Here is a 16,324-nt window from a genome sequence, read left to right as displayed (position 1 = left end):
AGGTTCCGGTCGCCTCTGTGAACGGTGCTTCTTCTTGCGCGGTCCAGAGGGCGGAGTTACAGCTTCCACATTGAAGGCCTCGAGTCGAGTCTGCAGGGTCGACAGCGGAAGCGCTTCACGATGCTCGCAGCCCCCTGAATCCAGGGCGAGGACTGCGTGGTCCGGGCCCAGGCAGAGAGCGCAGATCACGTGGCGGTCTCCTGCGCTGAGCGGGGCTCTACATGAGCCACAGGAAATGCGAGGCATTTTGAGAAAAACGCCTCGCGCTCTTTTAGAGAGTGAGTGTAGCAGCGGCGAACACCCACAGAAAGCAAAGCACTAAAAGGATACTTGTCGCCGGATAGCATAGAAGGCACGGAAGTCTGAAGGCGGCGAAGACGACCGGCTTCCTCAGGCGCTTTCCTTTGCGTGCTGGTTGCTGGTATCGATGGCGGCGGCTTCTCTCAGAGTCCAGCGATACGGAGAGCTTCGCTGAAGAGATGAAAATCAGTGAGCTTCCTACCGAGCCTGATTTTTATACGCTAAACCACACCCCTTTTGGCGGGCTGTGACGCGTAAAGGGCGAGACGTCACGCACAAGGCTCAGTGGTAGGCTGCTGCAGTTGCCGCAGGGCAGCAAAGAGCACGCAAGACTGCCTGCTCTATGTCTGCTAGCTGCTGCACTGCGTTGACAATAAATGGAAAAAATAGGATAATTTTTTGGCTTCAATATCTCGAGAAAAGATGACTTCACCCGTAGCGTAAGCAACTTACGCAATACGAGAGATCCTCTCGTAAGAGAACCATACATATGGTGCTGGTAATGTGATGCACTATGGTAAAACATGTTTTAAGGATATTACAAAGTATTGTGCAAGGAACTGCAATAAAATAAGTCTTTATTTATCAATATTATTTCCTCCATGTAATCATAATTTGTGTGAAAATGAATTAAAGTTCATGCCATTTTACTGACTCTAGTGTTATAGTGTGTATACAGTAGGTGCATTTTTTGCAGTTTTGCATAAATGTAGGCATCACATATTTCCAATGAGCATAGGTGGATTACCTTTTTCCTAAATACACAATTGCAATAATTGCATGAATGCAATGATCTTGCCATTGCTATTCTATTTTTGCACTCACAAATGTTTTCATTATCAACACTATAATCAACACAGTGCAGACATGCTAAATAAGAGATTCATTGAGCAGCGTAGATGGCGTTCTGCGTATAATTTCATCAAACTTCAAATAACAGATGATTTTCATGCAACTATAAGGAAATATGTCGAGTTGACCGTTTAGTCACTGGCTTGACTTACTGATTCGTTGTAGGTGAGTCAAAGAGACAGTGATAAAATAGGTGTTGATTTGTATCTGTGCAGGCACTCTTGCGCTGATGTATTTACGTCTATTATGCAATAAATAGGAAGAAATACAAAACAAGTCGTTTAGGAAGTTTGGTTTCGATAAAGGCTGTTTTTGGACTAACAGGCAAGTTTTGAGTACTACAACTTGTTCAAAAGATCAAAGAAAATTGGATTTCAGTACATGACCCCTTTAAGCCTTCTAAACAAATCACTTGTCTTCCAGTGTTACTGATGGTTATTAGATATTTAGGTTGTCTACAGTTTAAAGCAATCAGGCCCGCAAATTACTCTCAAATGTGTTACACACAATGTGTGTGCTTAATTAACCTGGATAACGGCAGCTGCGGAGGCACCTGCTCTTGATGCAAGGGCTGTTTTAGTGATGCTCTAGTGAGGCCACTGACTGAATATTTCTCATCTTAGGTTTTTTCTTGGGTCAATTTCTGAATAAAAGTTTTTATTACGACAATGTATTCCAACAAGAGAAATGTATTCCAACAAGAGGAACGTCTGCAATTCGTCCACTGATTCAGCCATTTCTTTTTTGGACATTTTTTTTCTTTCTTTTTTCTTCAAGCAAGTCAAGAAAGTAATTTTAAAACATGTACTACAGCGGTGGCTGTTACTGGCTGTTCTTTAAATCTAGCGGGTTTGATGTCTCGCAAATACAATGACGCTGGTAGTGACGATTCTGTCTGACCAATCAGTGATTTGCAGTGTTTTCACGTCACATTTTAGTATCGGTACAGTAGGCTTTTAACCTCAACAGAGGTGGTACCATTTAAAGCGAGCCGAAGCAAGTTGTACCACGCAGTGGAAAAGCGAAGCGAGCCGAACCGAACCGAATCGTACCATGCAGTGGAAAAGCGCCATTAGCTGCAACCCTAATTAAACAGACCTGAACAAGCTAATCAATGTTTTCAGGATTACTACAAAAGAGTTTTTGTCAGGGTTGGAGCTAAACTCTGCAGGACAGTGGCCCTCCAGGACCGAAGTTGCCCATCCCTGGTGTAGTGTATTCCATCCTCAGTACAATAAAAGGCCAAGGTGAGAAGGTAAAATCAACTGAAAACTAGCTTGTCCTCAAAAAACCTCTTCGTCTTCATCCTCCTCCTCCTCCAAACCATACTGGATAAACTCCTCCTCCTCCATGTACTCATCTTCTTTCAGCTCACAATTGTCTAGTACACTACTGTACAGCTGATGAACAGAGGAAATGTGACTTTTGAGGTAGGACAGTCTTTTCATAAGAAGAGAGTGAAGTCCTAGAATTCCACTTTCTGAAAATCCACAGTCTTGTTCTGCAAGTAACACATAATATGTTAATATGTTAAATGGTATGTATTTAAGTATGTATTTTGCTGCTGCATATTGCCTTCTAATAATGAATGTTTGAAATACATTTAAAAAAATGATTTAATGTTTAAAGTGCTCTAACCTGTTTGACGGTACAGGTTTTGCTTCCTCTGCCTGATGCTCACATAAAGCGTCTCAATCATCTTCTGGAGCTCCTGTTGACTGCCTGCGTTCTCCTCACTTGTTGCTAAATTATTGATAAGATATGCTTTTAACAATAGAAATAAAAATGTACATCTATGATTACATCAGAGGTATAAGGATGAAGCTTAATATAATAAATTAATTTATGCTTCCATGACAAGTACACATGCACTAAGAAGAAAGTAACTACAGACAACTGTAAACACCTTTAAGTGATGCTTAAAAAAAGATAACTTACCTTAGTTGAAATAAGGGATGGTTAGAAGAAAGAAAAAAAAATCACAGTGGAGGATGATGCAAATCTAAAAAAAGGAAACAATAATAAGAATATATTACAGTTAACCACTACAGTAGTCCAAAATGTTGAATGAGGCATGTACGCTGCAAATTAATCTAATATGAATATAAAAAAATCTAAAGTGAAACTAAGAATGTAATGTAAAAGATGACTGTGGTGAGCAGGACGGGGCTGAGGGCTTTGAGAGAACAGCTGGAGGCCGGTGGCGTGATTACTGATGAGTGACACCTGCACGTTGCGCATTATCAATCACCCGCCAGCCTCACGCCATTCTCTCACACCCTCAGCCTCTCCTGCTCACCTCAATGAAAATCTGTTTGCAGACAAGAAAAATGGGTAAAATAAGAAATGACTGACTACTGTAATATCTAGGGTTGGGTATCGGTTAGGTTTTATCCGATACCAGTACCTACTCTGTATTTTTTAAACGGTTCCGGTGCTTAAACGGTTCTTGAACCGGTACTTAAAGGGACACTTCACCCGTGGTAACATTAATCTTTATTGAAAGTGGGTCATATATGTAGTCGAACTGTACCAAAAAATTCGAATTTGGTGCCTTCTGGACCGAGTAAAGACAGAAAGTAGCTTTAGGGCGAATTAGTATGGAAAACCACAACTCCCACAATGCACCACTTTGCACAGCTCCGCAAGCCACTCCCACTAATCCAGAACAACGCCTATTGAGGTATCCGCCTATCAGATTCAGAGAAAGCACTATTCCGTCTACAGGGATAGCTACCGCCAGAGTTTGAAATTCATTTCACAGAGAAAATATCAACATACTCCTCGTTACTATTTATTTAGAAATGGTTAATTACTGCATGGTACCGGGATGTTCAGTCCGAACATGGAAAGGAAAAAAAGTAAGTTTTCATGTCCTACCGAGAGATGTTGAGCGATGCAAACAGTGGCAATGAGCGATTAACCACCCGATGTATTCGCAAGACACAGCCATGGAAGACCTAAAAAACAAGAAGATTTGCAGTCTACATTTCAAAAATGAAGACTTCCAAATAAATGTCATGGGAATGAAGAAAGTAGTTATTTTGGATACCGCAGTTCCGTCGGTGTTTACGTCTCAAGATGACGATGAACAGCCTGGAACATCTGGCACTAGCAGCGCTAAACGCATTCGCTTGGAGGTAAGAGTTGCTTGACTCTATTTCTGATCACACAAATACAGTCGTCTGCAGTAAAGTAGGGCATCACAAATGAGTTGGTTGTATATACGTTGGATGTTTACAATGTAAATCTGCCGTCTTCCGCATGTTTTTCTTGCTAGTGGTAATGTGTCGTCATCACTAAAAATCCAATCGTCAACAGTGAAGAAGCAAACTAGCAATGTAACGTTAGAAAGACGCTTCAGAAATGTTCTATATAATTTTGCTTGTATCGATGTAAATCAACCTTGTTTGACGTTCTAATGTTTTTAACGTTGTGGAACGTATGGCATTTCAGACTCCAACAGTGTCTGCTGCTGCCTTGGTGTCGACGTCGTCGGAAGATGATGAACAATGTCTTCTAACCTCAACACCAGTCAAGAAACCTACCCCTATACAAACAGCAGTGATTGTAAGTTTAGATAGCATACTTTAACCGAATTCTGAAACTATTGTATAATTGAAATTAGTGTAATTTGACATTGAAAGTAAAACTTTTTTTGTTTTTACAGTCACCATGCCCAAGTACACCTGGAGGCCTCAATACAAGTGCCAGCAGCATTGGAGTTTGTACGACCGACGAAAGCTGAGTCAACCATCCCCCCCACATCATCGTCATCATCAGAAGAAGAAGGTGTAAAGGACTGGCGTGAAAAGAAGATAATTGTCAATGAATCCAGCCTCATGTCACTTTTCAGATTCTGCCAGATGTGCGGGCAAACAATATCTTCAAAGGTCATCTTTGATTCTGGGGCACAGAGGAAGGTGAAATGGATTTGCCTTGGTGGCCATTCGGGACTTGGACATCTTCACCTGATATTAGAGGAATGCCGGAGGTAAATCTCCTTTCTGCGGCAGCTATTCTGTTCATAGGTGGAACATACACAGAACTGTCAGACTGGTGCAAGACCATGGGTGTCCAAATGATTGGACAGACTACATTTTACGCCATACAGAACACTTATTTGCACCCTGCTATTGAGAACTTGTATGAAATCAGAACAAAAGAAATCTTGGCAAGAGTTTATTTGGAACAGGAGGATGGGAAGAGGCCACACTTGTCGGGTGATGGCCGATGTGACTCGCCAGGTTTCAATGCAAAATACTGTCACTACACGTTCATGTTGGACGATACAAAGGAGATACTACACACAGAACTGGTGCAGGTAAGATACATATAAATGGATACAGAATAACAAAAATGGAAAATTACTGATAATATGTTGTAAACTTTGATAACATCAAACTTCTCAAACTATAATCTTTAGTCTACAGAGGCCACTAGCTCTGAAGCCATGGAGCCACTGGGTTTTAGAAGGGGAATGACAGAGCTTCTGGACTTGGGCCTTGACGTGGAGGTGATGACTACGGACCGCTCCTCATCCATAAGGAAGACAATGAAGGAACAATATCCTAATATTCAACACAAATTTCCAACCTTGTAAACACACAAAACAAATTCTCCACACTTCTCAGGACCTATCACCATTGACACCACATAGTATCACTACTCACTCACTCCCAGATCTGTGCAACCTTGCTGAACTCAGCCATTGTAGAGGTGTGTTTTGTTCCCCTTCAGGGACTACCGCTGCGTGAAATCGCAGTGGGAACGCCCTCAGCGTGACGCGTCTGAAGCATGAATGAAATCAGTCAATGGAGAGAATGAGCGTACGGCGAGTGACGTCATCGACCAGGAAGCTATAAATATCCCCTTAGTACACAATACGCCAGCTTTAGTTACTTCAGCAGCTCTGTGTGTGTCTGAATCTGTCGATTGTGTTTGTCTGTTTTGTCAGGAGTTTTCACTATATATATTTTATATAAAAAAACCAATATGAGCGAGCAGTATAAGAAGTGTGTTCCCCCCTGTACTCGGTACATCACGGGTGGGGATTCACACGAGCTAAGTGTGGCTTATTTGGGAGTGCAGCAATGCCCAGTCGGCTCTCGAGGGAGTCGATTGTCAGCATTGCGAGCGTTTTCCCTTGAGAACTCTGCGCTCGCGGCGCTCGCTCTTCGAGGAGAGTGATTTGCTGCGAGCTCCCCGAGGCTCGGGTCCCGCTTCTGTTGAGGCAGAGCGGCGGCGCTTGTCTTGGGGCTCGCAGATGGATCTCGCTGGCGACGTTGAGACGGGCTCCGCCCTATCTCAGCTATCTCCGACGAGATCTAGTGCGTCTCACCCGGCTCTGGAAGCACGCGCTGCGGCGGTTACTTCTGCCCGGGTGGAGGCACATGATGATGTTGAATTGAGATTTTCCAGTTCTGAGGAGCTGGATGTCGAAAGTTTTGCATCAGAGAAAACTAGTTTATCACATTATACTGCAAATGAAGAAGGTTTGATGGATGTATTATCTTGGGCTGTTGAAAAGCTAAAAAAATAAATAAATAAATAACAGTATCGAGTGGCCAGCTGATAGACAGGTTTCTAGAATTAAAAGCAATCTAGATGATAGATTTCTGTCTGCACGACCTCAACCTTCTAGCCGGTGCTTACCGTTCTTCCCAGATCTTCATGCTGAGGTTTCAAAGACCTGGGTTAGACCGGTTTCAAGCTGAATTTACACAAATCAGTCCAATGCTTATGGTAACATTGTTGGTGCTAAATCTGCTGGTTATGTGACGATACTGTAGGCGGAGGAGACGCTCGCGAGCTATCTCTCTCCTGCTTCATCGTCTTCACTTAAAGCACCGGCTCTTCCACCAAAAAATAAATAAATAAATAAATATATATACCTCTGTGCTGGTGGGGAAGGCTTACTCGGTGGCTCGGCAGGCGGCTGCATGTTTGCATACGATGACTTTTATGCAGGCTTTTCAGGCCGACCTGCTCAAAGGAAATCTGAGGGGGGGTCCCCGCCGAGAGAGACTTGCGTTCACCTCCCTTAAGGGTGCCCTGTCTCTCCCGGCGCCCTCAGGGGCCCGTCCTACTAACCCTGCCGAAACAGGGCGTAGAAGGGTCTGGCGAGTGCTTTCCCGAGGGACGCTCGCCGCCTCTAAGGAGGGTTCTAGTGTGTTCAGACCAGTCGTTCCCTGCCGGTGCGCCGTTACAGGGCACTGTGTCTGTCATGCAGAATGTTCAACCAGAGCAAAGTCTTTCGTCGAGTTCGTCTTCCAAAAGAGCACAGCAGAAGCGGAGTGTCACGTCTCGTGCCCCTCTGCAGAGAAACTGGAGGGACGAGGCGGGGCGCTCTCCGGCGCGGCCTTCTCGGGGCAGGACTGATCTGAGGACAGTCATTGTCGCCAGAAAGGCCGCGTCGAAAAAGTCCTGACGGGCTGAACATCAGGACTCTGAGGGTGGTCCCCATCGGGAAAAACTTGAGTTCACCGCACAAAAACACGGTGCCCTGTCTTTCTCGATGCCCTCAGGGGTCTGTTCTACTAACCCTGCCTATACAGGGCGTAGAGAGACTCGGCGAGCGATTTCCCGTGGGACGCTCGCCCCCTCCAAGGAGGGTTGTGGAGTGCTCAGACCAGCTGTTTCCTGCCAGTATGTTACAGGGCGCTGTGTCTGTCACTCGGGATGTTCATCCGGAGGCCAGCCTCGAGAGGCTGGTTCCCTTAGTAGAGTTCCTGGCGGAATGGGTCCCCCACCCAGCAGGGAGTTAGGATACTACTTCATCGAAAAAAAAAAAAAAAATCCTGACGTGCTGAACGTCAGGGTTCTGAGGGTGGTCCCTATCGTGAAAGACCTGAGTTCACTGCACAAGAACACGGTGCCCTGTCTTTTCCGATGCCCTCAGGGGTCTGCTCTACTAACCCTGCCTTCACAGGGCGTAGAGAGACTCGGCGAGCGATTTCCCGAGGGACGCTCGCCCCCTCCGAGGAGGGTTGTGGAGTGCCCAGACCAGCTGTTCCCTGCCAGTACGTTACAGGGCGCTGTGTCTGTCACTGGGGATGTTCAAATCAGATCCGAGGACTGGTTTGTCATGATAGATCTAAAGGACGTTTACTTCCATGTATCTATCCTCCCTCAACACAGGAAGTTCCTGAGGTTCGCTTTCGGGGGCGAAGCGTACCAATATCGGGTTCTTCCGTTCGGCCTAGCACTGTCACCCCGAACATTCACGAAGTGTACGGATGCTGCTATAGCCCCGCTGAGGTTACAGGGCATCCGCTTTCTGTACTATATAGACGAATGCTTGATTCTAGCTCAATCGGAACAACAGGCGGTTCGGCACCGAGATGTCGTTCTTGCTCATATCAAGTGACTGGGGCTGAGGCTCAACGCCGAAAAGAGTGTTCTTTCTCCATTACAGAGAACCACTTTTCTAGGTGTAGTGTGGGATTCAACGACGATGCAGGCACGATTGTCACCTGCTCGTATTGCTTTGATTCTCGCTGCAGTAGATCAGGTCAAGCTAGGCCAGTCATCCATTGTAAAACAGTTCCAGAGACTGCTAGGTCTCATGGCAGCTGCGTCCAACGTGATACCTCTTGGCCTCTTGCACATGAGACTGTTACAGTGGTGGCTCAGGACCAAGGGATTCTCCCCGAGGGGAAATCCACTTCGCATGATCGTGAGTTTGCGACGGTGTCATCACGCCCTGATCATGTGGAAAGATCCTTGGTTTCTGTCCCAAGGCCCTGTGTTAGGAGCTCCTTGTCGTCGCGTTATGCTAATGACAGATGCCTCTCTCACGGGTTGGGGGGCGATCATGGATGGTCGCCCGGCTCAGGGTCTGTGGGAGGACCATCATCGTCTGTGGCACTTAAACTGCCTAGAGATGTTGGCGGTGTTTCAGGCTCTGAAACACTTCCTCCCAGACCTAAGGGGCCACCATGTTCTTGTCCAGACAGACAACACATCGGTGGTTTCTTATATCAACCATCAGGGGGGTTTGCGTTCTCGCCCGCTTTACAAACTGGCACGTCAGATCCTTCTATGGTCCCAGGGGAAAATTCTTTCTCTGAGAGCTTTTATCTCCCGGGGTATTTAAATCAGGGGGCAGACATCCTGTCAAGACAGGGGCCGAGGCCCGGGGAATGGAGTCTTCACCCCGAGGTGGTGGAACTCCTATGGAAACATTTCGGTCTTGCCGAGGTAGACCTATTTGCTTCTCGAGAAACATCACACTGCCCGCTGTGGTTCTCTCTCAGCCATCCAGCCCCGCTGGGGTTGGATGCGATGGTGCATCCGTGGCCGAGGTCACGCTTGTACGCTTTTCCCCCGATCGCTCTGCTCCCAGGAGTTCTGGAGAGGGTTCGCCGGGACGGGCTCAGTCTCCTGCTAATAGCCCCGTTCTGGTCGGCCCGGGTATGGTTTGCGGACCTAGTGTCTCTCCTCAACGGCTCTCCCCTAGAGATACCGATCAGGAGAGATCTGCTCTCTCAGGCGAGTGGGTCGATCCTTCACCCCCGTCTAGAGCTATGGAGGCTGTGGGCTTGGCCTCTGAGGGGGCCCAGCTCATAGATTCTGGTCTCTCGGCTGAGGTCGTTGAGACCATCCTCCGATCCAGAGCTCCCTCCACGAGGAAGTTATATGCCGCGAGGTGGAAACTTTTCACCTCTTGGTGTGGAGAGCGCCAGCAGGACCCAGTTAACTGCCCGGTTGGTACAGTCCTGGATCTCCTGCAGGACCGTCTCTACACAGGGTTATCCCACTCCACACTGAAGGTGTATGTGGCGGCCTTAGCTGCTTACCACACCCCTTCAAGTGGAGGTTCCCTCGGGAAACACCCACTTATGTCTCGCTTCCTTCGTGTCGCCTTGAGGCTGAGGCCTGCAGTTCGCACGAGGGTACCAGCTTGGGATCTGGCCATCATCTTAGAAGGTCTCTCCCCTGCTCCTTTCGAGCCCATCGAGGAAGTTTCGGAAAAGTTTTTTACTCTAAAGACTATCCTTCTTCTCGCTATCTCATCTCTAAAAAGAATTGGAGATATTCAAGCACTTTCGGTGGCTCCCTCGTGCCTGGAATTTGCTCCTGGTTGGTTAACCTGTTAACCATTTCCAGAGCGTCGGCGCACTGAAGCGTTTTTTTTTTTATTTAGTTCAAATTTACTATCAGATTTAATGTTATACCTTGACAAACTATACATCATTAAAAAGATATAATACTCAAGATTCAGTATTTGACCACTATTGTATTCTGAGAAACTTATAGTGACAGTTATGTCTTAATTTGTGTCAGGAGTTATGAAATGAAAAAATGAGTCGATACCTTTAATATGAATTATGAGCGTCAGCTGGTCCATTCATAAAAACACTCCGTGCTGTCGTCATGACAGCGATTCACAAAACATCGTCCCTCAGGGCTTTAGCTCAAAAATGTGCAGACTTGGAGAAATATTGATATATTCTCATAATTTCACATCATATTTCTATAGACAGGAATAATATTTGTTGAATTTATACCCAAATGCGTCGATGTAATCATTATGATCGCTTCTTACTGAGATGTGCTGTGTTTTCAATTCATACCAATAGCCTGAGGGCGCTATATGCACAATAACAGTCCATATATCGACCACGAAGAAGACCCATAGTCATGTGACATTCCAGGACGTCACTGATACAGAAAGTAGCTGACAGAGATCGCTGTAACATGCAGATAAAGATTTTTTGAAGACAATAAACATGATTGCAATGATATTTGAGTTACCTGTGTTCTTCAAGCCATGCCAGGTATTTCATAATAATAGATTATATTTATAATGTAATGCTAATCGATATAGATTTCATCATCGTGCAGAACACTATAAATAATACATTTTCTGTCGGATTTTTTTTTATCTGAAGCCAAATTAGATCACAGAAGATTATTTAAAACACTCGACTTGCGTTATAAAGTAAGTTTGGAGCACAAACATGGTTTTAATCTCATAAATGGTCGTGTATTGATGGTGTGCTAAGATAACATGCTAGCTAGCCCAGGTGCACCTGCCACCAGCAGTTATTGTTTTATGATTTTTTTCTAAATAGGAATGCTTACTGAAATGTTTCAGTGCATTTGATACCAGTTTCAAATATTTAGTGAGAACTTTGATAAAAGAAATTAGGGTTTGAAACCCTATGAATAGCCTGTGAATAGCCAGTCGTTAGTAGCTATAATGCAGACAAAAGAAATGCATATTTAGAGCCATAACCAGTCTGGAGAGGTGTAAATGTGTGCAGGGAGAGACTCACACTGAATGGGGCTCGTTTACACCACAAAATAATAGAGACAATAGACTGAATAGATGACTCAGAAGATGACTAAACATCAGTTTGCATTTTAGAGTCTAATCAAAATAAAGTAATTTGACATGATCTTGAAAAACATTTAACTAAATACAGAGTTTTAGACTTATCATTTTCAGATTTTAAATATAAAATGGTCACACATATGGCTTTAGCTGCAGTGCATTTCTAGATTCCTCCAGGGCCAACTTCAATTTTATTTTTATGAAGATGTTTCATAAAAGTAAATTTCTAATAACTTTACAAAACTTTGAAGCTATTTAAACATTTTTTTTTCATTATGACAATAATTATTTCTACATTTACAATAAACTACTAGGTGTCCGCTTTCAAATGAGATCATACTTGTGCTTTTAGTGCAAAGGGTTCATGAACTGTATCTGTTTAAGTTTGGGTATGCCATTTCTGGGGATTTTTCAAAAGTGGCCTTGAAGGTTAACAGGTTAAGGCCTTTCTCTTTCCGAGACCAGGTTATGTTCCTAAGGTTCCAACTGTTTCAGTTAGACCTATAGTTCTGCAGGTTTTTTGTCCTCCGCCTTTTCTGACGTCAGACCAGGAGAAAATTAATTTGCTGTGCCCAGTTTGGGTTTTGATGCTTACGTCCACAGAGCTGCCCTGTGGAGGAGATCGGAACAACTGTTCGTCTGTTTGGGTCACCTAAGAAAGGGTGTCCTGCATCTAGAAAAAGGATGAGCAAGTGGGTGGTCGAGGCCATCCCACTTGCTTATGGTTCGGCCCATCAGCCTTCACCTTTGGCTGTAAGGGCTCATTCCACCCGGAGTATGGCTGCTTCTACAGCTCTTCTTTCAGGAGCTTCTCTTCAGGACGTTTGTGATGCGGCAGGCTGGTCCTCACCGCACACTTTCGTTAGATTTTATTCCCTCGATCTTAGCTCCACTCCCGGGGCTCAGGTTCTCTCGTCGGTTTGTGTCTCCTAATGACACACAACGGGGATTTGGTCGTATGGGGATGTGGGTATTGCGTTCCCACTGCGATTTCACGCAGCGGTAGTCCCTGAAGGGGAACGTCCCGGGTTACGTATGTAACCCTAGTTCCCCGAAGGGACGGACGCTGCGTGTCCTGCCATACTCTCGGCATCCCCTTGGGTCGCTGCTTCAGTAACTTTTAAGCTGGCGTATTGTGTACTCAGGGGATATTTATAGCTTCCTGGTCGATGACGTCACTCGCCGTACGCTCATTCTCTCCATTGACTGATTTCATTCAAGCTTCAGACGCGTCACGCTGAGGGCGTTCCCACTGCGATTTCACGCAGCGTCCGTCCCTTCGGGGAACTAGGGTTACATACGTAACCCGGGACGTTTTTTATTCAAACAAAACAACAAACAATCCACACGTCTACACTGGCTAAAGGCAGCAAACCTTTGGCGCTAGGTGAGGTGTGAATGGTGTGAGGTTAACTCAACTATCATATACATAGTTCAACAAAAGTAAATAAATAAAAGTTAAATAAAAAAACTAAAAGGTGGATAGAAATGCCTCTTGAGAGGGTGAATGTTGACAATACAGAAATAAATGGTGTGGCGGTGCGAAAAAAAACGTAAGTTGCGTGACTGGAGGGAGGAGGGAAATCAATTATCAGGAAGTGAGGAAACGAGTATATAAGGTGGAGTTGTAAGAGAGGAAGGGGAAGGAAAAAAAGGAACGGGTTACCTGAGACGAATCCACAGTCAGTGAGTCACGAGACGCTGTGTTTGGGCTGTGCGTGGATCTAGAGTGAGCGTGAGTTGCCTAGCAATTGGCACTGAGGGTGCGCTGCACCTCTGGACACCGGCTGCACTGCGAAGCTTGTCGACTTTGAGGCTGACGAGTGAGCAAGTTCTCCAGGTTATTCCCTGTTTTTACCCTCACTCCGAAAACTTTCCTTCCTGCCATTATCGGCCGAACGCTCTTTCACACACACACACGCCCGCACGCACACGCATGCACCGTCTTCAAGCCAACCAAACATTCACGCAACCACTTTCACCACGTATTTCGTATCTGTATAATACAGTGAAGTGTTTCGTTTAAACGGTTGGTTTCATTGTTAGTTTGATTTTAATGTTTTTCTTTTACTTATTTTACCAATTCAAAAACAATTGTGTAAAGACTGTAAGATTTTGAACTTGAACCACAGTTATTTGGTGTGTGTTTGAGTTTGTTTTGATTCTTTGCTTATGGTAAAACTGAGATTGTGGTCTGTCTGATTTCTTTGAAAATTATGAAAATATAACTGTGAAACTGAACTTCATCTGTGTGATTCTGATTCATGTTTATTCGTAACCGGTGGCTTAAAGAGCTATTCCGAGGAAAAACATTTGACAAGATTAAGCTTGTCTGGCACCCGAACTAATTGTTTTTTTTTTATATACATCTTTCACTTGATGATTTTCATTTCGTTTGGGGCCCACCACCGTTACAATGTAAAATGTCTGTGTTTGATCAAAATTGTGCTGCATTTACAACCACAGGTTTCTGGAATAAAATGCTGAAGAAAGGGAAAAAAAAGGACAATGCAATACTTCTCGCATGGTCCAGGTAAGTGTTGGTTTGTTATCTTGCAGAAGTTCAAATGGTTTAAAAGGTTTGAAATTACTAAATTCAATATCTTTCACAGGTCTGTCGTAAACCACATGTGGTATGCATGTGCCACAAGTAAGGGGAACATAGAGGTAAGGGATCATAAACTGCAATAAAGTATAATGTGTTTCTTTTTTGCATTAGTATTAAATAAAAAAAAAATCATTCACACAGGCACTGAAAAAGCGGTGGAAATGCATTACACACCATGTTTGCAACGAACACGAGTGGACAGATGATGACGGAAAACGGCATCGGTGTGACCATCCTCCTCTTACCGCCCAGGACCAGAGGATTCGTATGTGGATTGAGAAGGACTCAGTGGCATTTCAGGCCCTGTCGTCACTGGTCTTAGACAAAAGGCTTTTTAATGACCTCGACCATATGGCACTCTTCAAACATACTGGTGAGAATAGAAGTATTTTTACTCTGCATTTTTACTGCATTTTTATCTCTATCCAAATCAACATGTTTTAATTAGTCCTATCCATCCTCTTTTCCTATTTGTAAATTATGTTTTATTAACAAAGTTCAGGAGAAGCACGTTCAGATAATTAACACGGGTGGAGAGCACTCAACAAATGATGTTTCATTAACAAGTTCGGGAGAAGCACATTCAGATAATTAACACGGGTGGAGAGCACTCAACAATCATGATTAAAATGTGTGTGTATATATAGACTCAGCAGTCTCACCTCATTTCTCTGACAGTTTAGCAGCATCCCTCCACCACCCCTTCTCCACTCTTCTAGTCCTAAACCACTTTACATACGGGGGGGAGTACTCTGGGTTCGGGCCAAATTCCGAGCTCGGAGCCCTCCCCCCGGACAGCACGCCAAATACGCATTATACTTTATTTTCTTTAATTGTATGTAAGTGTGAACTCGTGAATTGCACACAGGGCCACTGGAGAACTTCCACAGTGCTACGCTGAAATACCTCCCCAAGCGACAGGGTTTCTCATACCACGGAATGAGGGAGAGGTCCCACCTCGCCATCCTCGACCATAACGAAAATATAGTGAAAAGGAAACAAGCCACCACTGTGACAGGTTTGTTACCATGTACGCTCTTCAAATAGTATAATAACCTAAATTAGAATGTTAACAGCTAACTACATTGGCATACTTTGCTGAAAGGTGTAATATATTAATTGGGGAGAGAAGTGTACTACAATCAAATTCATATTTTCATTTTCATTCATTCATATTTTCTGTGTTATTATATTCCTTGTCATTTACAGGAGAAGCACGTTTCAACCAAGTGTACTGAAAGAAGTCCAAGCAATGGATATTAAGAAAAGTCTTCTCGCCACACACAAAAAACTTTGTTGGAGATCTCATCGAGAGGGTCCTGGAAAGTAGACTCAATCCGAACATCAAGTTCAAAAGCCCTAGCTCCTTACTCACCCTGCCACAACCTGATTTGCCACCCAACATTGCCCCTGTACCGAAACCACCAAAAGAGACTGCCTAAGCATTGTTTAAAAGCCGCTTCTGAGACCTCTTCACATAGCACCCAACTCAATCTCCATCTCTCTCACTACTGTTCTGGGACAACACCAGCTGTGCCTTTTTATATTCTGTAAATATTGGATGTATATATAAATTATTAGCTCGTTTATTTTTTAACATTGTTATTTGTTATCGTTTTGTCATTTTATTGTTATTGTTTTGTCATTGTTATTAGCTTGTTTGATTCATGCCATTGTTTTTTTAATTTGAATACCCATGAAATTATATTCAATTCTTCACTCCTTTCTGTCTACATCAAAGTTAAACATTATAAGGTTGTGAGGGAAATGATTTTAGAAATAACTTATAATGTAACTTAGATTTGCAAAAGAATAATAATTTGTTTTTAGGCACGACCATTATTTTTCTATATTTTGTCATGTAAGGTAACAGTAGGTTAGTAGTAACATTGTTGAAATGTTGGTCGTCCAGTAACTATTTATCTAACATGCACTTGGAGTAACACTAATAAAGAAAACAACAACCTGAATGAGAACCATTTATTTAAATACTTATATCAACAACAACAAAAATAATTATGTAAACAATAAAAATTATAGTTCCTCCTGAGCGTCCTCAACTTCTTGGTGCCCGAAGTACTGGCCATCTGGAGCTGGGTATTTCTGTCGGACTGCCTGCACGACACAAACGGGTAGAACGACACGACAGCCTCTGCCCAATCTCTCGCCTTGCAGGACCCACTCGAGAAAGTGTCGGTAGGCTGTTAGGCGATATTGTCTAC

The 16,324-nt window shown here is 44.0% G+C and overlaps 1 protein-coding gene and 2 long non-coding RNA genes across 3 annotated transcripts in view; 2 read left to right on the top strand and 1 right to left on the bottom strand.

Moving 5' to 3' along the window:
* Window positions 1-16,324, bottom strand: part of LOC143718612 (uncharacterized) — a 796,762-nt gene that overhangs the window by 127,830 nt on the left and 652,608 nt on the right. The window lies entirely within an intron of this gene.
* On the top strand, window positions 4,625-5,737 carry LOC143718499 (uncharacterized). Its single transcript, XR_013196410.1, has 3 exons — window positions 4,625-4,722; window positions 4,823-5,476; window positions 5,579-5,737. It is a non-coding gene; the product is annotated as an uncharacterized LOC143718499 (long non-coding RNA).
* LOC143718498 (uncharacterized) lies at window positions 13,985-14,470 on the top strand. The gene is made up of 3 exons (XR_013196409.1): window positions 13,985-14,027; window positions 14,107-14,161; window positions 14,244-14,470. It is a non-coding gene; the product is annotated as an uncharacterized LOC143718498 (long non-coding RNA).

This window comes from Siphateles boraxobius, unplaced genomic scaffold (assembly GCF_051911475.1).
Source record: "Siphateles boraxobius isolate OS27281-9 unplaced genomic scaffold, OSU_SipBor_1 61, whole genome shotgun sequence".
Classification (NCBI taxonomy): Eukaryota; Metazoa; Chordata; class Actinopteri; order Cypriniformes; family Leuciscidae; genus Siphateles; species Siphateles boraxobius.
Note: the sequence above shows the minus strand (reverse complement) of the source record. Positions and strands in the feature narration are given on the sequence as shown.